The sequence below is a fragment of the Rhynchophorus ferrugineus genome, unplaced genomic scaffold, assembly GCF_030347505.1.
Source record: "Rhynchophorus ferrugineus isolate W39M unplaced genomic scaffold, kcgeb_rfMv2 rfM1, whole genome shotgun sequence".
NCBI classification, from domain to species: domain Eukaryota; kingdom Metazoa; phylum Arthropoda; class Insecta; order Coleoptera; family Curculionidae; genus Rhynchophorus; species Rhynchophorus ferrugineus.
In genome coordinates this window covers 82,898,948-82,918,909 of record NW_027472580.1, presented here as the reverse complement: position 1 = coordinate 82,918,909, position 19,962 = coordinate 82,898,948, and the positions used below count along the sequence as shown (strand labels likewise).

At 31.0% G+C, this 19,962-nt stretch overlaps 1 protein-coding gene and 1 long non-coding RNA gene across 2 annotated transcripts in view; one reads left to right on the top strand and one right to left on the bottom strand.

The window, feature by feature from the left end:
- The window catches only part of LOC143206600 (lachesin), a 251,602-nt gene that overhangs the window by 186,886 nt on the left and 44,754 nt on the right, over window positions 1–19,962 (top strand). The window lies entirely within an intron of this gene.
- LOC143200676 (uncharacterized) lies at window positions 1,868–5,583 on the bottom strand. Its single transcript, XR_013006779.1, has 3 exons — window positions 3,046–5,583; window positions 2,730–2,987; window positions 1,868–2,247 (listed from the first exon to the last, which is right to left on the bottom strand). It is a non-coding gene; the product is annotated as an uncharacterized LOC143200676 (long non-coding RNA).

The following is a 19,962-nucleotide window of genomic DNA, read 5'->3' as shown; positions in this document are numbered from 1 at the left end:
CAAATTCTTAAAATATAGAAGAGATTGTTTAACAACTATATTATGAATGCGACAAAGATGCTGCCGAAATTCAGCATGTATACTAAAGGGTACTAAAATCATTAAATTGGAGACAAAGAGAAGGCAGATGATCTTTCTTGTTATCGGCTTTAGTTGTGCAGCAAGCTTATGGCGAAATATTTCTTTATCCTGCTACTAAGTATGTCATATTACAAACTTGACATATTAATTTACTTTCACTGCAAAATTTAAGTCATTTAATTAATTTATCCAATTTGGAACAACTGAAACTAAACTTACCTTTTACTCTCCATATTTGTAATCCTGTTAAAACGCTAAAATGTTTAACTAAAAGGCCTTCTATTTAAGTAAAAAGGGACATCCCAATATAGCCTTAAAAATGCCTTATCAAACGCTTTAGCTGTTAAACAAATAAATTCCTAACATTTAATCAAAGCAATACGGTACATCGCCATTTCTCTTGAGAAACGCTTGATTTGCAATACCATACATTGTTGCCGAATCTAAGGGCAAGACTATATATTGTATTAAATATTTAAAAAAGTATCTACTCTATTATTTTTTTTAACAAAATATAAAAGTTAATGTCAGAAAGTCTTGTTAAATATATTATTTTTCCAAAATAAAATATATCCATAAAGCAAATAGCGTAGCTGTAAATTTTGGCTTGCGGCGAGTAGAATGCGCCAACGAATATACCAATAGTTCCGAAAGTAGCCGAATATCCGGACCACGATAATTTTTAGTGTATACTTTAACCACTTCAAACAGTACTCTGACAGTTATTGATTTCTTAATTTGGTCGTATTTCGTTTTATTGGAATATATTTAGTTGTAGTGCATATTACACAAAAAGTTTATGCTTAAAAATTCTTTCTCGATATAAGCTCTAATCATGTCAAATTTCACTCCTGCAGGTCGGTTTCCTCGTTTTTCTCAAAGAGGCGAAACAGCAAATTGCATATAAACAAGCATCATATTAAAAATATAGGAAATTAAATTTAGATTTATATCATATAAACAATTATTGGTAATTATGTTAGTAGTAATACGCTTTATAGTATCCTTATAATCCAATACATATCTAGCATAGGCATCTGACTTAATATCATCGTTAATGATATAAATCATCTGTTGCATGAAGGGTGTGCTGTACCGCATGTTGATGCAATATTAGTCTCGCCAAACAGACGCGAAGATTTCAATTAAGACGAACTTTGCAGCATATGAATCAAACATGTGCTGAACCGTAAACCGCGTCCCGATTAAATTGAATTAACGCCAAGAAATCAAGTTTAGACCTTCGAATTTCTTCGAGTTTCCTCGCTCGATTTAATTAAGTCCGTCTTTGTCGAGCGGCACCAGTTGAGACTCCCAATCCCGAAATGACGATGTTCTCATTTTAAAAACATATATTAACTTTGGTTAGCTTTTATTTCACAGTCTTATATTTGTATATTTGTAAATATTTACTGCGTTAACTATTTAGTTACTCGATAACATAAGTTCTGATATTTTCTTCACTTGAATTCACTTCAGAAATTGTTGAGAAAAAAAGGGATACACAAAATAATATGAACGCCATGCAACATATTACATATTGTTGTATGTTACTAACACTGTTTCTGTGTAATCCCTGCGTAAATAATGTGACGAGTATGTGTTGTTCAGTTTACGTACCTTGAAGGTTATATAAAGTTTAGTGAAGGCAGCCGTGAATCCACGTGATCCGTCGCAATTAACGTCGCAATGTTGCCACATCAACTCTTAGTTTTAACTTGAAAACAAATTTCTAATCTAAGTAAAATAATGAAACAGAAATGTTATCTAATATAATTTATTTCAACATTATGTAAGAAATTAAAGCTGCAATTAATTATACAGCAACAAAAAATTATAGGTTAGAGTTGTTTTATTATATTTACATTGAGCTTTTTTCCATATTAGTATAGGTAGAGTTCTAGGCCTTTTTTTATTTAGTGCTATCACCCAAAGGCCCAATCCACCCAATTATCAATTGTATATCTGGGTAATGTATTTTATTTTCATTGGAGAGCATGTTTATATTTTACGCTTAGTTCTTGTTTCCTTCGTTGCAATGGTTCCTTGTAAAGTCATTTTGATATTACCATATTTCTCCTTAGTTTATTCTGTTACTACCAGTATCCATCTTTCTTGATAAAACTAGATTTAATCACTGCATTTTCGTTAATGCATTTGCCATATCTGCAACACAGTTAGTAGTAGTATTTCTCTCCTCATACATTTTAAACAAACGTTCATGTATATTCTGAATAATAACACAGTTGCACATAAAGTTTTCACATTCTATAATACAATTTACTACAATTAAAGTGTATTAATTATATACTGACTTTATTTGTTTTTACCCTGTCTTGGTATTTGTCAGCATTGAATTATAAACCAACATTCATAAAGTTTTATTCACTGTATCACTGTCTCTTTAAGAATCACTACTTAAGTGACTAATTAAGCTGTTTCCAATCTATCAAAAACTTACTCACAATTTCGCTATTTATCAATTTCTTCTTCAATTTGTCCGATCGAGCCATATATCTTTTCTCAAGCTTATTTATAAAAAAATAAATTACATAAAATACAATTAAATATTTCATTTATATTTAAGGAGTAACAATTTGAAATAGTTCATTTTTTAACATAGTTTCTTCAATACTTATTTTACGTACTTTAAGCCATTCCTTAATTGCAGCCTTTGTTGATGCTCCTAATGGGATCTTCTCCACCAGTGTACTATGATATGGTACATTGTTCATAACAATAACTGATGCTTTCTCCAAATTCTTTAAAAGCTAATTTTCAAATCACTGCAAAACAAGTTATGGTTCATTTCTCCATCGTAGTCACCCTTGGACTTAAATGAGGAAAATCCTAATTCTGCACCAGGAATAAAACCATTCCTGTTTCCAAAATGAAGAACTATATGCCTGCAATGATTTATTATATGATTAATATTATGACTAAAAAATCCTAACCGATATTTACTCCAACATTTATCTTTTTCCATCAATTTTTGCTGTCTTTAGAGGATACTTATTATCACCTTGCTATGAGTTACCCGATGAACCATTCTGAAATATCCATGTCTCATCTAAATATACAATTTGATATAATAATTCTTCCTGGATTTTGGCTATGTTTTTAAAAATTGTATCCTTTTAAAAGCAATCTCCGAAAGTTTCATTAAACCTCTTCGTGAGTCATCTTTACCTACTTAAATCCTATATCACCCAACACTGGGATATAGGATTTCCACATGACCTATACGAAATATACCCAACCTGAAGGAATGTTCCACATTCCCCAAATAGCTGCATATCTTTCAGCTTTTTTTGTATACTTTCCAGAGTAAAAATTCTCTCTGAAATAATTATATTAAGTTATGTTTCGATTAAAAAAACCACTTGCTTTTTTTATACATTTCGAATATTTGATCTCTGATACTGCTAACATCAAGCTGATTTTGATTAGTCACCCATTTCGCATAAAGACGGTTTCTCTTTAAAATAGTGAATTTTCTGTGGTTGTAATTCGACAACCATATATTAAGTTAATCATGATTTTCTCATAATAATATTGTAATAATAGTATAACATGGAATATTAAAATTTTCTTTTACATCTGAATATAACAGGAGGGTCAAAAGTCCCGCTACTATTTTTATTGCCCGCCATCTTGTTTATGTGATGTTTAGCTCAGTTTCACTTTAACCATCGTATTGTGTAGACGTCCAAATTGTATTAATTATAAATATAGGCCACAAGAACGAGCAGAAATAGAGACAATATTTATTGAAAATACTCGTTCCATTATTTCCACTCAGCGGAAATTTCGTCAAAAATATCCTAATCGTCCAGTACCTCACAAAGCTACAATTTATCGTTTACATGCGTATTCTCTACAGTATGATACAACAGCAGACAGGCCTCGTTCTAGAGGACAATGGACGTCTCGTAACACTGAAAATATGGCTCTGGTGAGCGATAGTGTTGCAAAGTCTCTAGAAACATCAAATCGGAGACGTGGTTCCCAGTTAAACATTTCTGCAATTTGACGCGATTTTGGAAACTGATTTGAAAATATTTCCGTACAAAATTCAGTTAGTCCAAAAATTACTACCGAGAGATCCTGACCAATGAGTTGAGTACAGTAATATAATCCTAAGGCTGCCTGCTGAAATTTAAGATTTTTCCTCTAAATTGATATTGAGCTATGATGCCCGTTTTCTTCTCAGTAGCCACGCCAATAGACAGAACAGTCGGTTTTAGGGAGCACAGAATCGTCAATTAATTTATGAAACATCATTGCATCCACTAAAAATAACTGTATGGTGTGGTATTCATACTGGAAACATCATTGGTCCCTATTTTTTTGAAAATGACCAATGTGTTGTAGTTATTGTTACTGCTGAACGGTAGCTAGACATGATTCGAAATTTTCTTGTCCCTGAAATAAAAGAGCAAGTACTAAAGGACATGTGGTTTCAGCATAATGACGCTTCAGCTCGTTCAACAATTCTATTATTGAATGACGTTTTTCCACGAAGTCTAATTTCACGAAGTGGCGATTTACCATAGCCAGCCACATATCCTGATTTAACAGCACCAGATTTTTTCTTATAGGGTTTTTTAAAATCAAACATTTATATGGATAAGCCCCAAAAGATTCAACATCTTAAAGACAATACTCGTCACGAAATTGAAGAAATTCGGCCTCAGATGTTTAAGGATATCACGAAAAATGCCTTAAAAAGGGCCGAAAGTTCAATCATAACGAAAAGAAAAACAAAAGACGAAATAATTTTTTTATGAAAACCAAACTTACCTATCTTTTCTTTGAGTAAAGCCATAGGCAATCAAAAGTACTTTTCGATAAAATATAAATATTAATTAGTTGTCCCTACAAATAATATATAATATAAAATTTTAAGTTATATGATAATATTTTTCTTAATTATCAAATCATAACTACCATAAGTATTTAATTGTACCAGCAATATGGAAATAACTACAAATAGCACTATTGTAAACAGCATTGCTTAAAATTGAATAAAATCATTTAATAATGTCTTAATTATTAAATCAACTTTCCGTGTTCAAATACAAATCATGCCGACGTTTGTGGCACGGTGCTGCCAGATTTACGTTACAATGTAAAATTGCACGCTCGTAGTCGATTAAGTATAAGAGGTAAGGTAAGATCCAATGTATAGTCCCAGTACTGCCTAAAATTTATATGTTTTGTGTCAAGGATCTGACGGCTGTTCCTGGTTGGACGACGATTTGGGCGTATTTCATTTTACTGGAATTTACTTATTTGTAAGGCGTATTACACTAAAATGTTAGGTCTAAATTTTCTTCCTTCATAGAAGCTTTAACCGTGCCAAATATCACACCTACCGATGCTTTAGTTTTCGTCAAAATGTGTGGCCTTTCGGTAAACTTAATATTATTGCTGTATCAATATAATATTAATATTATTGTAGAAAACATAAAACTGCCGCGGCAAAATTGTTTTTATACAAGAATAATAATAGTGGAAACTATTTAGACACTATGCCTGGAAGAATTAGAGCTATTTTAAGAGCAGATGGTGGCTCAAAATCTTATATATATATATATATATATATATATATATATATATATATATATATACTTTTTAAATTGATCACGATCGTATGTATAAATTTCCAAAGTACTTCCTCGTTTCAAAGCTTTATTTTATATTGCGAATACGAAAAAGTCGAGGAAAACTGGAAACAACGCCTGAAAATTCCGCAAATTTCCAATATATACAAATAAATATGCAAGCGGGACTCTCACAGACTCCCCAAAAAGTTTTCGTGGAAAATTCGTTATATCTTGGTGCAGCTGCATTGCGTCTCACAAATTGTATTTCTTTTGTTGTTCGGCCCTAAGTAGTTTCTTGTGGATACTGTAAAGGTGTTACATAGATTTTTTGAGCATTGCCTAGAACGTATGTATTTTAGTGACTTTCCTCATTTTTCATTTCATTTTAATGAATCTAAACAACTGAAACGCAAATGATATTAAACCAAAATATACAATAAGAAAGACAAATTATATAGGGAAACCATTACAGTGCTTACTTGATATTCTAATATGCCACATAAAATATTTTAACTAAATTCCTATGATTGTTATTACTTCATTTTACTTATTTATAAGACAGACATGACCTTGAGATCTTCTTGTTTAATCTCTCATTTCTATATCGTCGTCTATTGTCAAACTAGATGCAGCAGCCATACTTTTGATGCTTCCGCGGATGTTTAAAATTTACAGCGGTATTTTGGGCCTCCATATGATTTGATTTCATCAATTAGGAACAGTAAATCCAACTTATTCCTAGAGAGAATTTGTCCAAGTGCCAAAAACCCTACGGAGTCCGGGAGTTACATAAGCAGGGCATTCGATAAAAACCAATCGTAAGTTCCATCGAAACGACATCTAGCTAAATTCTTAACAAAACAAATGTAAACATACGCCAAACAAATGGAATATTTTGTTAAAAAACTCAAGCCACTTGATCGAACGCTGCTAATGAGCTTCTAAATGGTATCATTATTCACCAACGTATATAACGATATATAAAAAACAACAGACAAAAGAGATAGCAAACCTAACGAAATATTGTCCCATTGTCTCCTATAAATACATATTGCCCTATCAATCAAAAAACAAATCTGCTTATGTTATCTAGAAAAGGGAGTAATGAATGCGAGCCTCAAAATAAAATGCATGAGAAGTTCAAATTCGTATTGGAAGTCTCCCACTCTTAAATGTATTGGTACATAAAAAAGAATGACAGAATGTTTTGATACTCAGTGTACCGAAAACGAACCAATACTGATTGTTATTTGAACGTCCAGTTATGCCACCACCAGGCGCGACTGCAGGAAGTAGTGAAGACCGACCGTATATTCTTCACTATTTCCTAGAAAGCTAACGCTTTCTTAGAAAGGCTAACGGATTGGAAAGTTAAACAAAAATAAAAAGAAATCATAGAGAAAACTTTGCTCCAGAATAGCTATATAGCGAATTAAAAAGAGCACAAAGACCACGCCCGAAGCACGTAGACAAACAACCTGAAGAGTGATATATCGCATTTCCGTTAATAAAAATGGAAAACCGTCTGTCACAAAATATGCAAAAATTATTTCACCTATCATTAATTTTAACAAATCAAGAGTAGAAGCTATTGTGACGAATAAGTCAAAACATTAGAAAGGATATCTTGGAATCCCCGCCTAACAACATCTTGGAATCCGGTGTTACATATAATATATATAGTATCAACATAGTAACAAGAAAACTAAGTAATATTTTTAAAGAAATAATGTTACTAACATTATATCAGTTTTCGTTCTCCCAAAATTATATAGAACGTTATATATATGTGAATATAAAACGGTGCTTCAATAGTCGCGAAGTTGTTTCTAGCAGAGGATAATTACTATTACTATTACCGCCAAAGTGATCTATAATGAAAAATTAAATAAACTTCGTCCAGTAGTTTCAGTATGTCTATCTACAATGTTTTTTTTATCCAACACACAACTTGAAATATAATAAAGAAAATCTAAAACTGAAACGGATAAAATAAATCGAACTTGCTGCAAGATTGCAGCCATCTTTTAAAATTCTGAAACCATTTCTCAGTCTGGGATTTTTATTTAATACAGCGCGAAAGCGAGAAAGTCGATCTAAGCTGCAAACAACGTCTGAGAATGTTACAAATTTCCGATGTATAGAAATAAATATGTTACTGAAAACTTTTCTAGCGTTCTAAAACTTCACCTAAATTTAGAATATACCAATGCATATAAATAATATTATAAATTATTTTATTACAAAAGATGTGTATTGCAATTACATTTTCCTCTAGAATTTTTATAACCAGCTCGTTCAAAACAACACGATAATGATATTAATATTTTATTTTACATTATTTTTATATTTACTTTTAATCTGTATACAAAAATACAAAATGCTTCCACGATCGGTAACATTCCTTATTGACCGATTATCTACAATATAGAGAAGGTATTGGGGCAGCCATTACGCACACTACCTAACTAGATATCTAGAGTAACATGTAAAAAATAGAATCACGAACTTAATAAGACCACAAAAGTGTTATTTTTCGAAATATCACCCATCCCTTTTGTTTGAAAGACAGCATATCTTTCCATACTCTCCAACATTCACCTAATTAGTTATGCTTGTGTGTGGATGAATGTTTGATTTTTATTTTATTTTTTGTAATGACTTACCTTACCCTGAGCCTCCAATTTGTTAATCCTTGTTCTTGTGGATTATTTTCGCTTCCGAGATATCAATAGTAACCAAAGGTTTAGTACAAATGTACAAATCTATCAAATCAGCAGTACGTCAAAATTAATTTACATAAAACGCTATAATTATAACATATAGCTAATTGGACCTCTATGTATTATTTTTAATGAATTTTGAATTAAATATATTAAATGTAGCAACAAAATAGTAAGACACTCATAATGAACAATTTTAACTAAAAACAAAATAAACTGACGAAAAGGATTTATTGAAATTTAAAAAAAAATCATCTTTTGTATCTTTCCCATCGCATGTAAACTCCCTGAAACTATTTGTTATTAATCTAACTCTTGCAGGTTATTGTCTTAGAATTTAATTGACATTAGAGGTTGTTTTTGACCATTGATATCAAATTCGACATTTCTAAAACATGGTCATCAGAATCAACAATATGACTAACAGTATCACCAGTTTTGTTTCTATGGGCTTCAGCAGAAGATGTCTTCAAATCAAAAAACAAATGTAAGGAATGGCGAAAATAAAATCTTCTTAATAACACTGTCTGAAAAAAAAATTATTTTATATGGAAATGTTAACATTTGCAATTAGGTTAGATTAGCAGACTTTAGACTTTAGCATTTTCACCAAAACTTCTACGTGCGGATGTCTTCTGTGGTGTACTAATATATATTCTACGCCTATATTTTCATATTATAACCTATATAACTTGATATTCATTATACGAGTCAATTTTCACATATCTAGTTTCCGGGAACCTGTTGAATTAATATAGTGTTTCTTACAGTTCTACATACTGTTTTAAATGGAATATTTGAATCAGGTGGTGAACAACATTTTCAGGTTGAAAAGTTTGGGCTGCTAGTCCCATAATCTAATATAATATTTTAATTTAATAGTATAATATTCATTTTATATATCGGCACCTTCTTTTTGGATTTCATTGTTTTCTTTTGTCCGTTCTTAATTATTTACTTAGTTAATATAACATATGTTATCTCAGTTATTTCAATATAATGTGCTATGTACTAATCATAAAATTGTTAATTTACCAAATAACCTAAACGTACTGCTTAACATTTTAAACCTTATGTGAGAAACTCAGTAGAACTGTATGTTAACAATTAATTTAATTTTCAACAGATCTACATGCTATTAATCTAACAGTTCAACTGAAAAGTCACCGGCCTGATACATAGATGGCTCTACTATAATTAAATCCATACGTTTTTTAGTTAGCCCTAACCTTCAAAAGATGTGTGTATAAATTTGACAGCTGTCGGGTCATTAGTTTGTAAATTATAACATTTTGAGTGAAGCAACTTTTGTTATTGTAAATGGATAAAAAGGAATTTCGCGTGTTGATAAAATATTGCTTTTTGATGGAAAAATGCAGTTGAAGCAAAAACTTGGCTTGATGCCGAGTTTCCAGACACTGCCCCAGGAAAATCAACCATCAAGGATTGGTGTGCAAAGTTTAGACGTGGTGAAATGAACACCGAAGACGGTGAACGCAATGGACGCTCAAAAGAGATTGTTACCGATGAAAACAGTAAAAATATCCACAAAATTATTCTGAATGTCCGTAAATTGAAACTGAATAAAACAGCAGACACTCTAAAGATATCATCTGAATGTGTACATCATTCACGAATATTTGAAATTATTATGAAAAAAAAATTAAGCTTAATATATAATCAAATATAACACAATCTATATTAAAATATGTTAGACATATCAATATATAAATGAACGTTCTCAGAAAAAGAAATATAATCAACCCCAATAAATATAAAATAATATATAATAAGAAATTGTCAATTAACTCACTCAATAATTTAGATGGAAACAATATTTAATAATTGTAGCTACTAACACAGTATGTTACTAGTCTAAGATAGAAAATTACACCAGTATTAACTGATAGGTCTGATTTCTCAGTCGTACTAGACTTTAATTGACAAAGGTTAATTTCATGCTTTTCCAGTTATTAAGTTACATGTTAAAAGGGGCTTATTGGGATAAATTTTCTTATTTTCACAAGAGAAATGATCTTTGTGTGATGTCTGTAATTTTTTTTTAATGGTAAATATACTAATGAGCCCTGATAAGATATAATAAAATAGTACTATGAAAAATATAATAAAAATTAAAACCTGATGAATATTTTCTAAAGAATTTATTTGTTAGCCTTGATGTATACTCATATATAATAATTTCTATATTAAAATATATAAGACAAATGAATATGTTAATAAACTTCTTCAGAAAACGAAATAAAATCAAACCCAATTCGTATAACGAACTTAATAATTTGATTAATAAATTAAAACAGTTGTGCTACTATACAAATGAATCAAAAAGTATATTGTGTAGCCGGTAGCTATAGAGCAATGAAAAATAAAAAAAGCAATAAATATTATACATTTGAACTGACGGAGGCTTGATGAAGCTGATGAATATTTTCTGAAGAAAACTTTTTAAGGCTTGGTATATATTCATGTATACACCTTTCATATAAAATATTTTAAACATATATTAATAAAGTTCCTCTGATAAGGAAATAAAATCAAACCCAATAAATATAACGAACTTAATAAATAAATCCGTGAACAATTTATATCCCAGAAACGAAGGCGAAAGCAAATGAACCAAACCGACGCCTGCAATCAGTTTCAGTCATATTTTCTCCCGAGTCCGCTTTCCCAATCAAAACAAAAGAAATCCGCCCCCTTAAACGACATTTAAGAAGAAAAATGGCCACGGAATCTCATCGTCGTCGGCGAGAAATCTTTTTCTGTCACTTATGACTTCCGTTCCGTCTGAGTAATGTTGAAAGTCGCGACAAGAAGCTTCAAGATGCTACCGCTTCTCAATAACAAATTTAATTAACTTTCTTTACGCACAGTTTCTTCTTGATTGGCCATTTTATTGGGTTAGAGTGAGGATTACATCAGATTGAATAATAACACCTTATACAATACACCTTCTGACAAGGACATGCTGACACAGGACAGAAATGAGGTATTGTTTCTTATACAGTTTGATTGACGGAATAACTTGAAATGTATTCTTCGATCCTAAAACTGTTAGTTGTATTTTCAATTTTATGTATTTTTCTATAGTGTTTAATCCTTTCTCAATATATGTTATACCAGGCGACCAAATTGTAAGCCATTTAAACACTCAAGATAATGAGACTCGAGATGGGATATTTCCGATTGTAATAATAAACAAAGAAATATCAAGAAATGTACCTTCAAAAACCTGGAATCGCAAATTTCTGTCAATAAAGAAGACAAGAAAGTCATTATTGAAGGCATCTCTATTTAAAAATGTTAACAAATCAGGCTACGGAAGGGGTTGCTTGATTTAACCTTTTGTAGCACCACTTCGTTCAAACCAATCTTCGTTTTAACCGGGAATATACAAGCAACAATAGTATAAACACAAAGCTTTCTTTGTCGAAACAAAGCAAATAGCTAGCAAACGCGTAAGAATAATCTAACCATGAACGTTTACAACGAACTGTGTACTCCACATCACGAAGAAGCGTGCAGCGTACACTTGTAACAAAGCAGAAAGTTTACAGTGTTTGTAGGTTCAAACCTCTAATTACTTTCGGTAATGTTTCGATGAATTTAACAACAGAGTCGACTAGTATCAATACAAGTCGAATTTTATAGACTGATTTGATTACATGTTCCGATCAGTCAAACATCATTATGTTTTTATTATTTTCTTTCCAGCTAGGCTAAAATGAGAGCTCCCCTCCGTTGGAGTATTATAAGGACTATAAATTAGATTAAGAAATAAGCTACCCGGAACAGTAAAGGGAAGTTATGCAATTTTGATTAACATGAATTTATCAACAGAGCAACATGTTATTCTGGATAAAAACATAGAACAATTTAAAGCGTCACTATCTGAAGCCAGTTACTATATATTGGATGATTGCGTGTATTTAGATCAGCAATATCTATTGATAAGAATAATAAAATAGAATAACCAATAAATAACAAAGCAGAATCTTCCTTAAATACAGTCAAGTCAAACATCGCAATCAATCAATCTAACGGTTACGCCATTTTAGTACCAGGTATACCGGAAAATCATTAATTTTTTTTTAAACAAAACTACCTGATATTCAGGAAAATACTAAAACATGTTTATTCATAGTAGTGGCCATTTCATTAATTTATATATATCTTGCCCATCTATCAAGCAATTTATGGATGCCATCCCAAGAAAAAAATGTTTCTATCATATCATTCAAGTGGCTTCAATGCTTCCTTGAGTGATTTTAATTTATAAGAAAGCGCACTATCGTGTTGTAAAATCACTTTGCCGACATTTTGGACCCATTCTGCACTTTTTCGATTAATATATGGTGCAAATTATTATCATCAAATAATTTTTCAACAGTTCGTAATACATCACGCCATTCTGCTGCCTCCAAATACAGATCATTGGCTTGCGATCAAAACGATTTAGCCTTGGAGTCGATCGGCTTTGTCAAGTGATAATCATGATTTTTTTGCACTAAGGTTTTGAAAAAAATCGATGACTTCGATCAGCATATCACAGGCAATTTTTCGATTTTCTATTTGTCTGTCATTCAATTAAGATGGCACCTGTCTTCACATCTTTTGGATTTTCCCCATTGCTCGTAATCGGTGGCTAATTGCTTATTATAAATAATATCAGTTGACTAAACTGGTTGAGTAAGAAGTCAAATTATTTCACTATGCAAAGCAATCAATATTATAAGTAAAATTCCAAGTTTTTTGTACCATAATAAAATGAATTGAACCAAAGAAAGCGTTCTTTCATTACCATAATTGGACCCCATATATGTTATATATATATATATATATATATATATATATATATATATATATATATATATATATATATATATATATATATATATAGGTGAAGATGATAATTACCAAAGTAAACAACTATTAAGCAACCTAACCTAACGTTAAACTCTTTTTACTATTATTCAGATTGTATAAAAGCTAATAATGGAACACTTGAAATCATATTTTCAATATCCATTACATTTCTGTTTTGGGTTGAAGATATCTACGAAGCCTATGAAACACATTTAGAAACCTCTTCGTCATATTCCAAATGTATATTCTGTCAATATACTATTACTAAACTAATTATTTATTTAAATTACTGTCATGGCATATGTATTAGAATAATACACTGATATCAACGAACCAATTAAATTGTTACAATATTTTCAAAATCATCTTCCTCAACCGACCTCAGTTGTGATTTGAATCCAAATACATATTTTTAGTATTGAATTTATTTAGTATTTTGAGTATTGAAAATAAGACCAACAATAAGAATACGGTAGGCTAGCTACTATCGTAAGCTTCACTATGAATGTTTGATGAGCTTCGGCAGCAGATTTCTTCAAATCAAACAGGCAACGTAGTGAATATTGTAAATGTAATTTTGTGCATTGATTGATTCACCAAAAGAAAAGACTGTTATTTGAAGTAGAAAAATCATTCAACAATAATTCCTATCGATATCATATATATAGTCTAAATGAAGTTGCAGTAAACAACTCTCATTTGGTTTACTTAGCATTGATATATAAATATATTCTAATATAAATAAAATAATAAAACGAAAATGTTATAAAATATGATCCATTAATAATCGAAGGACTATTGAAGAACTGTTGTTAATTATACAGTCAAAATACTTTTTAGGTTATAGTTATCATATTATATTTACACTTAACTCTTCTAAAGCATCTATTGTACCTCTTGGAGGCTTAATCCAATTATTTAATAATTGTATTTCTAAGTAATGTATTTTAGTTTCATTGGAGAATATACTTACCTTTTTATGCTTTAGTCTTGCTTCTTTCGATGTTGTGATTTCTTATCAAATCATTCTGATATCACTGCATTTCTCCTTAGTTTGTTCTGTTTCTGCCTATGTACATTTTTCTTGTTAAAATTATATTTATATAATCGCTCGAAATAATTCGTATTCATTCCATCCTCGTACATATTTGCACATATATAAGGCAAATAAACCTTTCACACTCTACAAAACGATTTTCTACAGTTATCTTATATTAATTATACAGCCATCTTTAGTGTTGTTTCCACTCTCATCACCCTGTCTTAGAAGTTGTCAGCATTGAATCGTAATCCCACATAGAGATAGTCTCGTTCGAGTCATATCCTGGACCACTATTCAAGTCAATAACTAAGCTGTTAATTTCTAATCTAAGGCTAGTTCACATTTCCATCATTTGCCAGTTTCTTCTTCTGTGTGGCTGATGGAGTTGATTGAAACCGAAGGGTGTTATTATAGAGAGTTTATCGCTTTTCACACATCCAAACAGTTCTTGACAAGTATATATTTCTCGGCCTGCTAATCTAGTGTACCAATTTTTGGCAACATCACATTATAAGTGAATTTGATTGAATATGCGGTTTTTTCATAAATTTTGCCTTATTTATACTCTTTTTGCGTCTTGCCAAGGATGGCCTAATTTTCCATTTTGAAATACTTATATACTCAAAGAGCTGCATATCCCTAAGTATTTTTTGGATACTTTCCATACTAACAGTTATCTCTGAAATAATTGTTTTATATTATTATTATGTTAAAAAACTACTCACCGTTTTTATACATTTCATAAATTTAATATTGAATAGATCTAACGACAAGTAGACATGTAGATAGTTTCTTTTCGGTGAATCTAAAATTATATTGTTTCTCTTTAATCTGCGAGATTTTAGTTAGAGTGACCATATTCAGTGCAGCTGCAACATAATAAAAATATTTCCAATAGAAACTCCATCAGCTTAATATTCAATAGTATCACTATTACCTGTCTAATGCTTTTTACTGGTAAGAACGGGTTTTCAAGTTGCTGACTGACTATTTATTTGGCATTTACAACCAGGGTATTTAAATATGAAATGTATTGTAGAATTCTGCAGACATTTGACAACCGAACGACTTTTACAGGTTGATTCTTGTACATACGAACTTATCGGACAGCATTGTCCAGTTAGCTGGAATAAAATATAATCCGGTATTAAAAACAACTTATAAATTGTAATAGGTAATACAATAAACATATTGATGACACGAGTTCACTTCTACTATGGCTAGTCTTACAATATCTTGTATGAAGGAATCAATCATTTCGCTTATTACTTGGTTGGAACTAAGCCCACTCAAGTAAAACGTCAAATTAAAAAAATACTTTTGTCGTCTCACATTACGGCCTCTACATTGATTTTAATTAAGAACTCCTTGACGGCACTCTAACAAGAAACCGAAACGGTCCCGAACGAAAGTCGTCTTCCGGAGAACATAACCAAAGTGCGATTAATCAGCCGCACCATTAATCATGGGGCGAGTTTATTATCCTGCAGTTAATTAATTAAATGCGGAAAAAAGTCCCGACGCCAGCGGATTGACGCGAGCACGCCTGGACACAAAACCAGACCCTCCCGCCCCTGAGTCAATTTCGCATTGTTGAAGTTGCACCAGGAGCTAGTCATCGACGGCAAATTAATTAGATCGGCACTGACAACTTTGTATTGTGTTTGTTTTATGATCTGGTCGGTGTTTTGGTGGTTTTATGGGGGTTTCAAGTAAACTAAACTGTTATGTCAGTGAATATATGGGACATGTTTTTTTTTATTACTCTTCGTGAGTCCACAATCTGCCCTATTGGCAATAAGTATTTCTTATGTCTATATTATATATACATGGCATGTAGAAAATCACTTCATTAAGCAATCTTCTGTATAAAATATTATCTTAATTAATTAGCCTTATTCTAAGGCTTATTCTAAAGTCTACATATGTCCAGTAATCAGATCAGGCGGTGTTAAACGTTTTAGTCTACGCACTTCACTATCACGTCGCATATTTAGCTGATTAGCGAGTATATTGGGATGCACTGACACTCTTTCGAAGTACTTCACACAAACACGTTGAATTACACTCGCTATAGGTTCTAGAGGAATATCGTGTTGTATCACTTTATTTGAAATATAGTACGGAGCATCAACAATGGCACGCAACACCTTATTTTTGAACCATTGAATGATGGATATATTATATGTGCTAGCGGTACCCTATAGTTGGATTCTATATATCCAAATGGGCTTGAGTATAGACTCATACAGTAATACCTTGTTATCTAATGATAACTTGGATTTGCGCCCGATGAGCCAATGCATTTGATATAATTTTAGTCCCAGTTGTTTCCGTTTAGAGAGTACGTGCTTCTTCCAGGTTAGGCGTCGATCCAAGTGCATACCATGATATTTAACTTGCTCTGCTTGGGGGAGTTGACGATGATTGACATTCACTGGTGGACATGTTCTTCTACGCAGGATAAACGTTAAATGCGCGGATTTTGTTTCATTGGCTTTAATGCACCATGTCCTCAACCATAATTGTATTTGCTCCAGGTGGGTTTGTAGGTTTATTGATGCTGTGACTGGATTTTCATGGGATGCTAAAATTGCTGTATCGTCTGCATATGTTGCCACTGTAGTTATTTTTGTGGTGGGTAGATCAGCCGTATACATAATATACAGTACTGGACCCAGTACACTACCTTGCGGAACTCTTGAATATATGGGATTTAATTCGGTATGTTCATCGCCTTGATTTACAATAAAATGTCTATCAGTATGATACCATTTTAGTAACTGATAGTCCGGATGAGGGAGAAGTTTCTTTAGTTTAACCTGCAAGCCCATATGCCATACTTTGTCAAAAGTCTGAGATATGTTTAGAAAAGCATCCGAACAATATCTTTTGGCATTTAGGTCAGCGTTTATTTTGTTTACAAGTCTATGCACTTGTTCTATAGTCCATATGGGACATGTGAATTTGAAATTATTATTTTCCCAGTTTTTATGGGAGTACATTTAAAGTTTTAAAGGACTGAACTGTTATGTTAGCAAATATATTATTCGTGTGATTACATGGATAATATGTTGATGACATGTGAATTTGAAATGATGATTTAACATCATAGTAAATTTATATATTACAGTGATTAAATGTCCTCTCAAGGGGTCATTCCAATCTTGAAATTTGAAAAAAAAGTCGATTTTTTAATCATCGGAAAAATCGGAAATATGAATAAGGTTACTAAAAAATTTGTCGTTTTTGCTGGAAAGGCCGTATAAGGCGATACATTTTTTTGTTACTTTCATTCGATAGGGGAATGTAAGAAGGTTCACCTCTAATTTCGAGTATATCGTATCAGTAGAAATTGATATATCATGTCAACTGTCTCGAACACAGTAGAAAAATTATCTTAGCAAAATATTCATAAAGGGTTAATTTCAATGAATTGAATTGTTATATCGCTAAATATATTGCATATGTAAACTTAGAATTACTATTTTCCCGGTCATCATAAAACATATTCAAGGTTTCAAATAACTGAACTCTTACGTCAGTCAGTGTATTATTCAGGTTATAACATAATAATATATTCATCACATGTGAATTTATAATGATGATATTTCCGGTTTTCATTAACGTATATTTATAGACTCAAATGACCAAACTGTTATTGAATATGTTATTCATGTAAATACATGAATAATATATTTATGATATGTAAATTAAAATAATGATTTTACCGGTTTTATTTATTTGAGGTTTCAAATGATTAAACTATTATGTCAGTGAATATATTATTCATGTGATGAATTGAAAAATATATTCATGACATGTGAATATAAAATGATAATGATAATAATAATTAAATAATAACAATATAATGATAAATCATCGCAGTAAATTTTAAATATTACAGTGATTGAATGTATTCTCAAGGGGCTATTGCAATCTAGAAAATTGAAAAAATATTTTTGTAATCATCGGAAAATTTGGAAGTATTTTAAATTATTAGAAAGGCTCACGCCAAATTCCTAGTAAATCACATAAGCAGAACGTGAGATATCGTGTAAACCGATATTCATTATCAGAAGAATGAATCTCTATTTCACTGCATGAGATTAAGTCCTCTAAATATATTAGCGAAATATGCCTTTTAAATATGATATATATAGAGTTGAAGATATAGATAGAGTTGTCAAGAATAAATTTAAAAGAACACTAAATATGCCGCATCAATGTACATGCATTTGTTATTAGATTTTACTACCACATTTTGTACTTGATTGTTCAAAGTACATAGAAGATCGGAAAAAAAATCTCAGCTGACCATTTACCTCATAGCACTAAGAATTTAATTTTTGTAGTACCATGCACTCCTATAAGGTTTTGAGTTTGGGATGTTGACTGGGATGACTTTTATTAAAATTGTGTACTATCATATTTAAATTTATATATCTATTTATTATTTTATTTTTTTAAATTTATTTATATTTATATATATATATATACAAAAGGTGGTACTTTTGTACTATTACTCAGCTTAACGTATGAATTAGACTGTCTATGCATAAATAATCCAAGTATGTGATAAATACTTGTTATAAACCGGATATAGCAGCTAATTTTAAAGTAAATAATTATCAAAACTATTTTATCTATGTAACTATTTTAATACAATTTTTTTAATCAGAAACTTATTTAGGTTCTCAGTTGTTTGAGTTAAATAAATTTTGTGTTTCTTCTCTTTATGTAATTCAATACATCCTATAGTTGGTGTGGCCTAATCATGTCTCTAGTATGTCTTTTTACATTATAACATAAATTTAGTGTAGTAAACAACGATGATTTAAATAAATAAACAATTGATGTAAGAATAACTATTTTTTATTTTTTTCGTCGAGTCGACTATACACCGATTCGAACAAAATTCTGATCAAATGATTCTGCCCTACTAAACTTGCACGTAATCTATTACGTCGAATGGCACTATTGATTGTTAGAATCTAACACAATATATATACAAAAGAAATATTAAGTGGCCATAATATTTCGTACATTTTAAGATTATTTACGTCGCTTCTTATTGTTTATATAATTTATGTTCAAATAACGAAAAGAACATATATTCCCCTTCCACAAAGAGAAGGAAAATTATTTTGAAAATAAAAATGATTCTCGGAAATTATTACGAATCACTTATAATTCGGGACGGGACGGAATTAATACACCACTTATGGCCTTGGAACAAAAGAGAAACTTTATTTTGATCCCTGGTAATTTATACCCACTCGATACAAGTCACACCGCCCTCTATTAACTTTTCTTCCACCTTTCTATACTGGCTCTTGTATCGAGACAAGTCATATATTTAACACTCCCCTTCAATTTAAATGTACTATATAACTTAACCTAACTAAGATTTTAAACAAAGATTACAAAAGTACATTTAAATTGCCAGAACAAAACTATTACATTGTACATACAAATTTGTTCAAACTTAGAACTATTTTGTTTCTACATCGCGAATTTTAACTTTAATTAATAAATTAATCAAATGAATCTACACAATTATGTGATAAACTAACGTAACAGTCAGTTTTCTACTTAAAAACAATTCTCTCTTTGAACAATC